Here is a 15,465-nt window from a genome sequence, read left to right on the forward strand (position 1 = left end):
CATACATAGATTTTAAAGCTTAGAGCACTGGTGAAATTCATTCTGATGTATTTTCTTTTTGTCTCCTAAAGTACAGCAATGAGCATTTGCATAATAGGAACACAAATAACACCTGCAAACTGCCTGTTTGTAGCAAGCCCTTGTCATTCACTCTGTATCTATCAGGTTTGAGCGGTTCCGGGTTGGTTCTGCTTTAAAAAGCCTAAATGGAGCTGGAAGTGACTGATTCCTTTTCCCTTCTGGGTATTTTAGGAATGAGACCTAGGCAGCACTGGCCAGAGTTTATTTCTATGTGCTTAAGATTAAAGGAATTTCATTTTTCATGTTCCAGTAACTAACACTTGTTTCAGGGAAGCATTTTACATGTACCCAACAAGAAGTGCTTCACTTCAAGACAAAGGTGACTTTCTGTTCACCTGAGAGCTACCAATTATCTTGAGGCCAAATGTAAACCAAGTCCTTCCGAGAAGCAAAGGCGAGTGCACAAGCAGCAGCCTGGGAGCCGGGCCGATGCCACAGGAGCCCTGACACAGAAATGCCAGGACTCGTGCTCTCAGCTGTGTCCGCTCAACTGTAGCCTCGTCAGATGTTCATCATTGGGACCCACCGACACCAGCCCAATTACCGCTCAGTGCTCCAGCACAAAACCGCCTCCAGCCACAGTGACAAGTTGCGCCCCATCAACAACACAAACACAGTTGCTCCCGCAATCCTCTGAGCGTGGATTCCTCCACGAGGGATGGCAGGTGGGGAGGAGAAGCAGGAAACACGAATTTTGCATCGACTGCACAGGCACTGATATGGCAGCTCCCTGCAGATGCTGCCTGTGCACCAGCAGAGCTGCCCACAGGCTCTTGCCCTCTGTCTCAGCTCTCGAATTTTTAAAGCAGCTTGTGAGACACTGAGACTTGGCTACTGGGGAGGAGTAAAAATCGAAAGCAAGAAGGAAAATGAGAGTTTCTGTTGCTTAGCAAATGTTTAACCAGTTGCTGTCCTCAGCTGCTTGTGCCAAAACATCCTCTGCCAAGTGCTTTGCCCGACCCTAAGCCCAAGGCTCGGCAGGAGACCTGGCAGGAGCCTTTCTGAGCCACGACCTGCCTGACTGCTGGGGTTGCTGCTTGTCTGGGGGAGGCACATCCACCGCACCACACCTGAGCCCTCCGGGGTTCCCCCAGCCCTGCTGAAGGACTCATGCTCCAGGTCACCTCAGAGCTGAGGGCTCCGGGCAGTGCCGCTCAACACAGTCACAGACCGACAAAGTTAGACCAAGGTGCAAATGTGTGGTAGGAAAATAAATAAAAAATAACTCCAGATGGACCCTGGCGAGAAGAGGAAGAAATTGTCACCCTTGTGACCGCATGCTTGGGATGCTGACGAGCCTCCATAGCACAAGCCCCCAGACTGAACCTGCAGGACTCCAAGGAGCAGGAGAACGGCGAGCAAACCATTTCTCTTGCAGTAGCAGTCATTGCTATCCTTTTCTTAATTTCTCTGCTATTACTAAAAATAATTCTTTGATTAGACTGCTAAGGTTTCAGTTACACTAACATTTAAGCAGGAAGACAGACAGCTAAGAAAAGTCTGCCTACCAAACAAGCACATACATCCACAGTAAAGACCTACAGGGATAAACTGAAGCAGCATGGGACAATCTGTTCTGCCACTGGAAACCAACTTGATCACAGAGACACCAAGAAGAGGCAGCATTTTGCTGGTCTATACCTGTAAAAAGTGTTTGGGGATCTTTGTGGGCCATCATTTGCCTTTTTGTCAAGGTAAGGACATACCAGGTCTTCCTACTCTAGATTTTCACTAAGTCAGAATTCAACACGTACGCCGTTTTTTTCCCCAGCACCTATTTTTTGGGAATGTTTTTGTCAAAAAAAAAAAAGCAACAACACACAAGAGCCTAATTTCATCCTCTTTTTCTTCACTTACAAGACCTTGTAATAAACAGGAAAGGTTTCAAAGAAATGGTTTTGCTCTCTATAAGAACAAGATAGCAGATCAGAAGCCATTAAAAGATTCATTACTACCTCTCTACAGGCCCAAAGCCAATTCTCATGGTAGCTAGCTTCGCCAGATCTCTAAAGCTAGAGGTCCTCCCATTTTGATGGAAATATATTTTTCATTATGTGAAAGCCAGGGGATAATAATCCTGAGAAATCAGATGGAATAGATGAGGCTTAAAGCTTTGGGATCATCTAGATTCTCATGTAAATAAGGCACTGACAATATTAAAGTTTTGGAAAGCTACTTGCTTTCTGCTCTATAACAAATACAGCTATGTAAAACCAAACAAAATAAATGCCATGGTCACTTAATGCCACCAAATAGGGAACAAAAAGCCAGGCATCGAGTTCTGAGGAAATCAGGGGTGCTCCTCCTCTTTAGTATCTGGAGAAGGAGAGTGGAGAACAGAGCTGGCACTCCGCATCCTATTGTTCCGAGCAAGCAGCCAAGCTGAAATCGAGACCAGATGTGCATGCTCCTGCCTTTCTTCTTGCAGATCGCCCCTGCAGCTGCACATAGGTATGCATGGACATAAACATTCATGTACTCAATGGAAATAAAAACAAGACTGAGGTATTGTTCTGCCTATTAGAAGCAGCATAGTGAGAGCTGAAAATAAAACGATTGTCTGCTGGTTCTTCTTTGTTATAGCAATAAAACTGGGCAGAACTCCACAGAGCAGACCTAATGTTTGCCCTAAGGATGTCACACTCAAAAAGAGATAGCTGAGAGCTCAGGAAGGGAATACTTCACATTTTTAGTGACAACTTCAACAAAACATGAGGTAGATACTGGTTTATATCTTTGGTTGGAATACTACTTCTGTACAAGGTGGGGGGGGGGGATTGTTTCCAGACAATAACCTGTAGAAAAACAGGAGAAAAACTAAACCTGGGCAAAGCACTTTCCCGAAGGGCACAGAGAAAGGATGGAGAGCAGGAGAGGAGGGATGCTGGGGGAGTGTGGAGCAGAGCGGTCCTGGCACAGCCCTGCCAGCGGGAGGAAGTGAATGCCAATGGACGGGACACTGTGCTGAACCCTGTGAAGGTGACAACGAGGAACTGCAGCTAGGAAGGAGGTGAGAGAGCCAGGAGACGATCAGAAAAGACCGATGGCATCAGCGTGCTAAAGTGAAAGGAAGGTGGTGAACAACAGTGATGTGAACCTGTCTGGTGAAGGGACGGAGCTCAGCAGAGGCTGGGTAGCAGGAATAGGAAACTGCTGTGCTGCTCCCCAAATCATCAGCCTTCAGCAGGGAAACTGTCAGTACCTGGTCGGGTTAGTGATGGGGAAACAGAAACACTGGAAGAATTTCATGACAGTGTCCCTCTGGGCGGGGATGGAGGACAGCGGTCAGTCCTGAAAGCAGCTGTGGAGCCAGAGGGCTCAGGGGATGAGCCAGGGACACCAGGGGGGAGGCTGCATGCAGAGGAATCGAACTGCAATGTTTTGTTCTCAGGATGCCCTTACAGTAATGCCCGAGGATGAAAAAGCTCACATTTCAGTAATGAAAACCATCTATTATCCCATGAAACCTGTTCCCACTGTGCCCAGTGAAGTCTGGCCTTTCAAAATTATAAATTCCGTAAGTAAGAAACTTCAAGATGGTTTGAAGAAGAAAACCCTGAGCAGTATTAGCCAGAGCCATTGTGCCACAGAGAAGGCTGAGAAGCTGCTGCACTGTGCTGCACTGCGGCAACCACACCAAAAAGAGTTAATGTCATTTGAAAAGTTGTGTATGGATGTGTATGATGTGTTAAGGCATCTCTCCCATGCAGAATGAGGGGAGGGCTTTTTAAGGGAATTTTGGGAGCCAGTAGTAACAGCAGAGCCCCAAAGCCTTTTCCCTGTGCAGGAAGAGAGGCCGAGGCAGAGAGGCTCATCACACCGTGTGCCACAAAGCCCGATCAGGACTGGCCTGTGTAAGGGGAACACAACGACCTGGCTGCCAGGCAGGCGTTCAGTCCTGCCTTCTGTGACAGCACGGGCAGCTGCAACAGCGATATTCACAAAATAGGCACTTTCATACTAAAAACATCACGGGTAGCATCAAGCAGCCAACACCGCGTACCAGGTCCATTCACAAACACAAAGTTCAGTAAACCACCTTTTTATCTTAATACACAACCACTTCTATCACATCCAGAGCTTCTATGAACATTACAGAGGAACGACACAGCCAAATTAACAGGCTCAGAGTGACGTATATTGTGAGCAAACACAGAAAAAGATCCCGGGAGAGGTGTCCTGGTGGTGTGTGTGGTGACAAGGACATGTCTCCCCAACAGGTGGGACAGGCGGAGCCAGAGCTTGCACCCCATGTCAGCTCAGCACCGTTTGAGCTCACAAACAAAGCACACTGAATGACAGACAGGAATTCAATGGTGTTTTGTTCCCAGAAGCATTAAAAGAATATGTCAAAACTACGTAGGGAATGTGAACGATCAATGTCAATCCAGGTTAACAGCTAGTATCATTCCTGTCTTGTGATAATGGTCAAAGAGGCCTCACTGAGAAAGAAAGAGCAGTTTTTATTTATTCGGTATTTACATGTATGACTCACGAATTGACTCCAAACAATTCTACAGTCAGTGAGTTCGCTTTAGGGAGGAGAAGAGGGTAGAGAAGACATTCAGATGATCCTGGATCCCTCCTTTCCTTTTGCTTTAGTGCACTTCAGAGAAACATGCCAAACTAACTATGTAAAATCCAGGTCATTGAAGAGATGAACATCCTGCTGGGTAACTAATGTGGATAGTTAACCAGCTATTTTTGTTTCACATTTCACCATAGAGTCTTGTAAAAGAGAACAAGCCATTAGACACCCCTAGGTATGTTCAGTCTGTGTCAAGTTAAATCACATCAGGCAAAAAATATGATAAATATGAGGATACCGTGTGTGTACATTGGTACTGTTTCATTCTGCATGTACTAGGAATGCACAACAGGCACAGACATTTACCGGGCCAGGTCCTACTACAAGATGCTCTAGAAAAGTCAGAATTTTTAGTTTTCTAGTAATTAATGGCATAACGCTTTAACTGAAATGATGTACAACATTCAGTGCACCATTTTGTAACTTCCAAAATAAGCATGTCTTTCTTAATGAAGGTTCATAATCTTATGTTTATGTTCTATGCTGTAATCTTTCCTGCTAGAAACAAACAAACCAACCAACCAACCTGATAGGATTATTCCACTCAGATGTTCACTATTTGAAAGTGGCTAAAACAATGCATTAAAATGGAGATTAGCTTGGCAAGTTTCTTTCATTAAGGTGGGCACCAACGCCTCCCAAACTCACAATATCCTGTGCAAACAGCCAGGTTTATGTGTCCCTGAATTTTGCATCCTGCATTTTGCACATCTGCTGATGCCCGGCCTGTGCAACCTACCTGGACTAAACTAAGAGTTTGGGGTTGATATAATACAAAGGTGCCTCTCAGTACATTAATATCAGTCTAACAGATTGCCTGGGGGTATTTTGATTTGCTTTCAATGCGTATGGAACTACACTATTTTTGTGCAAGGTGGAGCAGACTCTTTGCTGCAGATTGGATATAAACAGGCTTTGAAGTTAAGATGTGGCACCTGCCCTGAACACCCAACTAACCCCAGATTGTGTCTGATATCCCATGCAATTCTAGACCAAAACCAGTTTAGGAACAAGCACCAGATGTGAGCAGGGCAGTGGTTTACCAGTCTGTGCAAGCAATCATGGGGAATCACATCGTCCCTATGGAAACCTCAAGGTCTGCGACATGTGCGATGATTACTGCCAGCAGTTAATACATTGAATCACTCACCAAATTAAGATCAAGACTAAATTGCACCAGAAAGATCACATTCCAGCTTACATATACAAGCAAACATAAAATAAGTGAAATTGGGATGACTGAGAAAGTAGTGTAACAACATGATCTTTAAAATGAAACCTCCTTACCATGGGACCCAGAGGACAAAATAAGGCTTGTTCTACAGTAGGTTTCACAGGGAAAAAGAAACAAACCAGGTAGCTCCTAAGTAGTTAAAATCACTGACATTTTCCACAAATACTTCCAGGATTTATAAAATCCTGAAATCATAATGGGAGCTGAATCCTGCCTTTCTTAGATCAAAGAAAAACAGCAGTCTTTTTGGGAAAAAAAAGGTTTAGAAAATCTGTTTATTAAGAAGCTAGTCTGTTTTAGGAAATAACTGCAGTGTGCCTGTAATGTGTTTCTCTCAACAGTACCAGTGAGTATTTCCATCTGTAACTCCATCTTAACTTCATTTATGTGAGAGAATTCACATTAAGGTCACAGCAGATGAAGAATGCTTCCAATAAAAGGGATATATGCCATTCATATACTGCTAGCTGATGGACTGAATTTTTATTATTACAATTACGTAATAACTTCTCTTGATGCCGAAGTGCTCCCCAAATCACATCATTGGTGATAGTTACTTTCAATTTTTGTCCAACATACCGATCCAGATACTCTCTGGAGTTATTAACTAATTAAAAACATTTGATTTCAAGATGTAACAGAGATGGCTCAAAGACAACTTGCGGCACCACTCCATTCTGGCAGCACACTCGTGTGTGCAATAACCCCAACTAAAGTGAACAGACCCAAAACTCAAATGGAGATATTCAGGTCAGAATATCTATATTTTTTCCATTTACCCAGTGGAGCGCATCTTCAGAACCGAGCACCAACGCTTCTTGGAACACATCACCTTTAAAGTGTGAGGTGAAGAAAGATGATGGTGGAGCAGGGTTTCCCTGCCCCAGGGGAGGGCTGAGAGGGCAACGATGTCCCTGCCCATGTCCCTGCGGTGCTACCATGGCCAAAGCTCACACAGAGGAAAGGGTCAGCACACTGTGCCCGTTCTGAAAGCCATACCGATCGCACACACACAGAGAAGTCAGTCCTAGCGTCCCAAACCTCATGCACAATAGATGTGTATGGACAAAAGGAAAAAATTCTGTTTGCAGAATAAAATTTTCAAAGCAAACAGCATTACTGTCTTGCGCATTGGGTGCATTCCACACACACAGAAAGTGGTACTGTTACTTTTGCCTTTTTCCCTTCCTCTGTCAGCACCCAGAGCATGCTTTCCAACAGCCTAAGACATTGATCCAGAGTAGATTGCTGTTAGTAGTATATAAAACTGTTATTTGTTACAGGAGACTCATTTCAACACATACAGACTACATGTACACCAATAGCAGGGGCTAATCTTCTCTGGGCAAAGCAATCATCCACCACAGCAAATTCACTGTTAGCCAGCGGTTGTCCAACCTGTTTGGTGTTTTTACAAGAGAGTCAGTGTTCTGTGTTTTATTCCTGTGCTGCACAACGGGCGAGTGATTAATGTTCCCATTGATCCCCCCCCTAATAAAACCTGCCTGCTAATCCATACAGGGTGGAACTTTTACACCCATGCAGAGTAGCAGGGTGGAACTGGGAGCGCCTCTCAGTGCTACACAAACCTTTGCCATAACACGGAGGGTATGTTAAATAGCCAGACGACTACAGCATTGGCAATTTTCTCATGAAGCTGACGAATAACTTCTCATCAGGCACAGATCAGTAAGTTCCAGTCAGCCCTTTGTTTTCTTTCTGGGTCCTCTCCATTTGGCTTCTGCAAAAGACTTATTCCTTGCTTTAGATTAAATTCTTGCCAAAGAAATGATAGCAAAAAAAAATTAATAGCAAACTTAGAGGAAACAAATCTTCAGCAATCCTCTTTTGTGAGCTGTGAAGATTGCCATCAAGATTTCATCAATCTAGTGGAAAAAGCCCCGGTATAAACCGGCCATCAGGAATCTAAAAGATGCAGATGGGTTCACCTGCCTCTGAAGGAAGGCAGAGTGAGACGGGCAGACTTCAGCTTTAAATTAAATATGCAAACCCTAACTGGACAAACACAGAAAAGTATTATGCATGAGGTTATCATCTTCCCTACGACATTCAGACTACAATACCATTTTAAAAACTGAAATATGTATTAACTTCTTAATGAATCTACATGAGAAAGTCTAATATTTTCTTGCCTTCCCACATGGAAAGAAAAATTCCCAATTCAGCACCAGAAAAAAATGGGAATAAAGGTCCAGTGCTTCTGATCTTAGTGGGGTCACCAGCTTTATTGGTGTAAGATACAGCAGTAAAAAAATACTCAAAGTCATTCTTCATTCCTGTTGTGACTATCACAGCATTCCAGGAACATAAATCCGACACTCCCCTAACCCCTCACAATGAAACACCTGCCGGGATGGCACTGACCTTTCCTAGCCTGCTAATACCGGGCTGGCAATATGAACAAAGCAGTGTCATGTAATAACCTGGAATTATTTCCAATGACAAGGGAAGCGAAGGAGGGAAAAAAAAAAAAAAAAAAAAAAAAAAAAAAAAGAAACAAGGGGGAAAAAAAGAATCCCTGATGCACCAGAATTGGCCCAATTCTAACAGAATAAATTTTGGGGAACGTTAAAATGACAGTTTCAAAAACTGCTGAAATTTGAGCAAGCGTTACACAAAGGTTGAGCATATTCTGTTGTTTGTTTTTTTTACATTCATCTTCAGTGTTCACTCTAGATATACATTTGTGGGTAACAACACAAACTCCTAAATCTCAATTATTTTCTTCCTTACTGCCATTTACATCAAGATAAAGACTCGGATACAAAATGGAAATTTAGACTATACTTAGCCAAATACTTAACAAATACCTAAACACACATATAGCCATTGTTCTAGAAAGTGGATATAGAAAAGTACAGGCACACACAGAGCTGTAGGCTTTCCCTAGAGAACAGTGTTCTTGCACAGACGCTCACAGTGCTGGGCAGTGAAGACACAGGTCTGAGCACACGTTCACATACCTGCAGCACTGTATAACGTATATACCTGGAGTTAGGTCCTAGTCCAAAACACCTGAAGCAGCTGTCTCCACATTTAAGCTGAATTAAAAGTTTAACCTAATTAGCCTGGGATCTGAAGGATGTATAGATCCCAAGAACGGTTCTTTTGGCACTGAGCTGCTATAGAAGTCCTTGTGTCAGGGTTAAGCCTGACCTATTGCTCAAGTCCTCCATTTGAAATAAGAGCCAAGTCCAAAGGGGCTTTTCCACTTATATCTACTTTGCATATCAGCTCAATGGGATACATGTTATAAAGCTACAACATGATACACTTTGCAGCATAAGGAAAAAAAAAGTGAAAATGAGTAATAAAAAGCATTCCTTCTAATTTCATTTCTTCTCATGTTGGTACAGAAGCCAACTTTCCTGGCTTCAGATCTATGCTGGTTACAGAACTGGTGCCCAGTACCCTGGGACTTGCATTCTGGTTGTTGTATAGCCATTCAAAAGCAATTTCTCCATCATTTTTTGATTACAAATGTATTTTTAAATTATTTTCCATACCTTCGTATCATAGGCAAAATAGCCGTGCCTAGAATTTAAATTACGGCATTCAGCAACCTTGCTTATGCTAATTGATACTAAATATATTAACAAGGCATGGATTAGCATAACATAAGTATTCACATGTGAAAATGGCTGGTCCAGAGAGAAACAAAAGATCATCAGCAGCATATGCATTTGAAGTCATTTCATCAGTACATCCAATCCAACATTAATAACATTTAAACAGGGATGTCATGTATTAAATGTGCTGTCCCAGATAGACCTTAAAAAGAGCTCGCTCCTTGGGTGATGAGCGGAAAGTCTCTCCACTGGATGAAGTTACAGAAATTGGTGGGTAGCATGGGTAGAGCCTAATTATTGCTGAGAAAAGCTGTTTTCCACAGAGCTGACAAGCGCTGGCCCTGCAAGATGCTGATCAAAGCTCAGCAGCTGGGAAGGGAAAGGGTTCAGCTCTAGAATGCAAACTCCATAAGCGAACAAACCATTACAAGCAGAAACTGTTTTAGATAAATTCTACTCAACCAATGCCTCCCTATTTCATATACACCAATATTTCCTTCTTCGCTAATCAGCATCCGAATATCTGATGCTCACTCTATACCTTGTGCTCTATCTAGAGGACGAGCCCAATGCTACCTCAGGTCCGTATTCCTGGTGTTTGCTCCACCTCGGTTGCACTCTGTGTCCAAGGGCAGACAGCAATAAAACTGAATTCGACACGTACCAAAGGCAGCTGAAAGGAGCAGCACAGGGCTGAGCTGTAGGGCACCACGTGAGAGGATGTGTGAGATAAACAAAATACTCAACAGGTTTGTTAAAGCCAGGCTTTGCCTTTAGTCTCTCACACTCAGACATGTCCACATATGTTAACAGCACATGAAATATTGAATTGGGGTAGGGACAGAGAGGGCATATAGAGAATGAAAACAAAAACAAGAGATGAGGATTTAAAAAAAAACAACAAAAACATACAAACAAAAACAAAAAACAAAACCAAACAAACAACACCTTTCTTTTTTAAAAAAAATTATTTGATCCTTGGCCCACTTGAAGTTGATTGAGCATCACTTCACACAGGTTGCCTTCCTGGAGCTTTGGGAAGCATCACAGGCTTGTGACATTTTGGCTGACCCAGGGTGAGTGGGATTTCCTCCAGCCTTTCCCCCTCCTCCTGGCAGGTTTCCATGTCCTGGCAGCCGACCCTCCACCTGCCCGGCTGAGCACAGAGGTTGAGAATTCATCCAGTCCCTCTGAGACATGTCTGCTGCTTTTGTCAATAAATTGCTTCTTGAAGCCCTGCTGAATTTTTCAGTGACCTCTTGTTCCTTTTGTGCCTGCAAATTTTTGAGTTCTTTAACTTTTTCTGCAAGCTCCTTTTCTCCCTTGAGCTTTGCAGTCTTCTCCTCCATTGTGCTCATGTTGTTCTTTGATCTCCTGATTCTTCTTTTGTAATTACATCTGATGCCCCCACTCACCCAAACCTTTCTGAAGGTGTTTTGGAAGGCTGAATTTTCTTGATGGTTAAAAAAATAATAGGGAAAGCAGTGACTGATTCTTTTAAATGTGTGGTTACCTAACTCAAATATACAGTGGGATTTTGTGATAGAAAGTTGAATATATTCTGTATTGAATAGCATTATCCTTTTCATGCGTATTGCAATTCCATGCATCTAGTACTTCCACAAAAGCTCTTGCCTGGTGCTTCTGAAGCCAAGAGAATAAGGATTTACTGAGAAGTACCTCTTGAAAACAGACAAACTACAAAATTAATGGGATAAAATTAATAAATCTGGTTTTAAGTATCAATATAGGCACAAAAGATATAACTTAATCTTAGGTCTACTATGTGTTAAGAAAAGTCCACATAACTATTCTTTTTGAACTACTGTCTTCACTAAACAAATGAGATGTGGGTATCTGGAGCAAACTGATTTGAGAAAGTGACTATTTGAAGAATGCGCTAAAGATACTGTCATGATGCAATAACTTAAACAGCACTAAATAACAGGAGTAGAAGCTTTATCTTAGCAATAAAGGGCTGAAATGATTTAATACTTTTTTCCAAGTATTTTTGTTTGTTTTTTTCCCTATTTAAACTTTGACTTAGTAAAACAGGGAATTGGTGTTTCCAATTGGTGATTCCCTCCAGCCCCCAGCACGGCTCCCTTGGGATCGCTATTGGGGATCACGTTGTATAAAACACTCTTACCGCTCCTCCAAATTCAATTCCTAAGAACACCTAAACCTCCCCTTAATTTCCATGTGGTGTTGCCTTACAGCGAGCTTTATTAGCCTGCCAGGGATTACAAACCCGAGCTCAAGTTAACACAGCTCGCCAGCTGTTAATATATTTACACTGCATGATTCAAACATTAGTTGGTGGTGCAGCAGCTCTCACACAAGCTAAATTAATTCTGTAGTAATTAATACAAGCAGGGATGGCTCAGGTTAACTCAGCAACAAAAACATAGCCCAGAGGACAATTTACATGAGCGTGCTTCAGGCAAGGAAATGAGTAAAACTCTTCCTTGCGAGTAGAAGAGAGGGGCTCCTTTTCCCAGGGGAACGATGTTCTGGCCTTGAAAATACTGCTGAGAGGGTTGGGGATGTGCTAAGGGGATGTGTCTGCTTTTCCCTTCAGCGAGGTGGGAAGGCTGGCTAGGCTGGCTTGCAGCAAGAGAGAAGGGAGGTCTCATTGCCACACGCCAGCACCCAGGAAAGGTGCATCAGGGCAAACAGCCCCCGCGTGACCGTGTAGGAAATCATGCAGGGCAGGATGAACGCAAAGCACTGTTGTTTTGAACAGGTAAATAAGGGCCTTTGCTGTGCCCTGCTTTGCTCTCCTCAGCGTACGTAGGCTCCTTGTGTGGTAAGTGCTGTTTTTCTGGGCTGCCAGAGAACAGACTGAATCTCCCGACGTGCCGGACCCTTCCCCAGGGGTCGCCAGGCAGAGCCATCGCACCCGCCAGCGAATACTGACTAATACTGACCAGCGGTGATACTGCAACGAGCCGCATTCTCCCTCCTGATTCCATTTGTAATCAAACATTCACACTTTCTGTTTAATGATGGTAACTCCAAATAATTCAAAGAGCTATTTTGGTTGTTATATTTTCTAATTGTTTCCCTTGGGAAGCAGAAAGACTTTATAACTAGATATTGTACCATGGCTTCATCATTACTTTGAGGCAGATAATACACAACTTCAGATGTACCACAATTAGTTCCAGCAATTAATACTTCCCTTTCATTTTTTGCCATTAATATAATTTTCTGACAGCTTAGATAAGTGCTGTAGCCTGTATTCATTCCATCAGTGATGAACTATTGGACAAACCAATACAACAGATCAACATAGCTTGTCTTTTCTATAGTATTAAAGCTTAGTGCTGATTGAATTGCAAAGTATCTGGACTTGTTGCTTATGAGTTAAAGAGCATTCCAGGCCCAGGAATGCTGGCATCAACACATCCAAAAGGGCAAAATTCCTACTGCACAGGGACTGTTAACTTCAGCCATATGTTTTCAAAATTGCTGCTTGCTTTTAATCCAACTTGACTTTCAATATAGTAGACTTATGTTGGGTTACAACTTATATTACTTATCCAGATCAAGCTGAAAGCATGAACATGTAAATAACAAACACTACCTTGCCTTCTTCACTGCACATATGACAACAACAAAGCCTGCCACATTTACAAAAACTAAACCTGCATTTATCTCTGTGATAATATGTCACAAATTTAAAAAACGGTTCATGCTAAACCCCTAAACCCCAGGTAATTACTTTGCTGGCTTAGACAGGTTGTCTCTTCTATCCTTGTGTCTTTATGGCATCAGCTTCTAGCCAAGTAACAGTCTTTTTAACTTATTAAATAGTTGGATATAGAAAAGCTCGATATTTCAGGACAGCTTCTCGGGGAACCACCTGCATCTGAAGCGCAGGTGAGGGGAACGGAGCAGCCTTGATCAACAGAATGAAGGCACCCATGGAAAGCACCCAGCCTGTGGGTCCCTGGCTTTCTATGACCCGTCAATCATGCTCTACTTCAGGTTCAGTCCTGTGGGACTCTGCACTAAAAAACTCCTATTCAGGTGGGATACTTAGGACATGCATTCACTTATAACCTGTGTTCTGCATTTTCAGAGGATAGTGGAATAAAGAGACAGTCCCAAGGGCTGTCACTTGAGGGCCTTTTATGCATGGTAAGAGTGCTGCGTGACAGAAGAGACATACAAGGAAGGCAGGAGGTGGCCACTGCATGTGGCAAAAGCTGACAGAAACCTTTGTGCTGCTGGCGTAAGGATGCAATAGAAACGTGCACATTAAGACTGCACCAACGAATGCCCAGGACTTGTTAGATCCCACTGACATCTGAGGTGCAGTTAGGCACAGCCTAGACCTGCACTGTCAACTAACATGAAATCAACATTCACCAAGAGGCTTCATTCTAAAATCCAGCTGAAAACTCCTTAAAAGCAAATTTGAAGACCCTCATTCACATAAAACAATAACCAATATTTCAGACCTGCAGAAGCTGAGGATTAACTAAGCCTAATATTGGTGCTGCGCAACTCTGGCACATTACCAGCCCCCAAAACAGGAATGGCTGCATATCCATCCTCCCAAGACTGAACCAGCCCCTAAATAAACCATCAGACCTGCAGCAAATTTCTTCTCTTTGAATAACTGCATTTCTAATAGATGGTCTTCAGGGCTTGCAAAACAAGATAGAAGCAAACTGCCAAGTCAGCAAGTACCACCCTCCTACAACTAACTAATCACATCTCAGAGCAAAGGGTGGGGAGTGTTTTGCCTAAGCAAAGAAAGCTGGAAATTCATAATTTCTGACAATTCTGGTAGCCAGCTAAGGTAGGCGATTGAAATCTTATCAGGTATTGACATTAGAGATTTCAGACAGTATAACTGGCTTAAGTCATACTTCTGCAGGCAACAGATTAACAGAAACCAAATCACCTCTCAGCCTTAGAAAAGGAATCTTAAAAATAGGCTGTATTTTTCCTCTCTCAGATTTCTACATCTCAGTCTTCTCAGAACTGCAGAATTCTTCAGTAAAATATACCACTAACATATAGCTAACACTAGAACACTTCTCAAAGTTAGTCGTATTTGCAAATAAACACGATATGTGAATTTAACTAACATTAAGAAATGTTTCACTCCAGTTGCTTCAATATGCCACTACCGACATCCTTTTAGTAAACATCCTGGCATCGCTACTTTCCTTTATTTCTAAACTTCAGTCTGTGCTGGTACAAGGGGCAGAAGTGCTGTGCACTTTTCACCAGAATGGGATAAGATATTACAGAGTCAGGAATTTATCTCAAAACACCTTTCAACAGAAATCAAAGCATAAAAGAACCGGGATCACAATGTTATCATCTACAGCATATGGATTTGATCCGATCAGTCAGTGTGAAAACTCCCACTATTCAGCCCATTAATTTTGCATGCCGACTCTTTGCTGAACTTTCCCCGTCCTTATGACAGTTATTTTTACACGAGTTGACGAGCACTTTTTACCGTGCTTCAGAAACATGGCAGCAGCAGCCATGCCCACAGCAAAGCTGCAAACAGCAGCCACGGCTCCACTAAAGGCATTTCTGTCCTTCATCCCTTCTCCCCAAAATCCAGCCGTCCTTTCTGGCCACGGGTATTTGTGCAGAATGCTCTGCAGAGCCCTGCCCAGCTCTAGACTCCGACCCAAGGGACCTGCACAGGGACAGCCTTAGGCTCTGGTGCTCAGCATGAACATGATTTTTATGTAAGCAGCTTCTCTGTAATTACAAAAATGTCAGCTCAAAACTGCATGGCAGAATTTCAATTTGTTTTGAGTTCTGTGGAAGATGATGGTGGCTTTTTAAAAGTTCACTTGCTATCAAAACAGCCTAGAAACGGCAAATGTAATTAAAATCTTTCAGGAACATTGTGGTTGATTAGAAGTTTAATCACCAGCCGCCAGTGAAGAAAGCTGCAAATACGACCTCCACTGCCATCACAAAAACAACTG

The 15,465-nt window shown here is 42.9% G+C and overlaps 1 protein-coding gene across 2 annotated transcripts in view; it reads right to left on the bottom strand.

The window, feature by feature from the left end:
• KCNIP1 (potassium voltage-gated channel interacting protein 1) overlaps nucleotides 1-15,465 on the bottom strand; it is a 375,551-nt gene that overhangs the window by 243,107 nt on the left and 116,979 nt on the right. The window lies entirely within an intron of this gene.

The sequence above is a fragment of the Streptopelia decaocto genome (genome assembly GCF_964273445.1).
Source record: "Streptopelia decaocto genome assembly, chromosome: 12".
NCBI lineage: Eukaryota > Metazoa > Chordata > Aves > Columbiformes > Columbidae > Streptopelia > Streptopelia decaocto.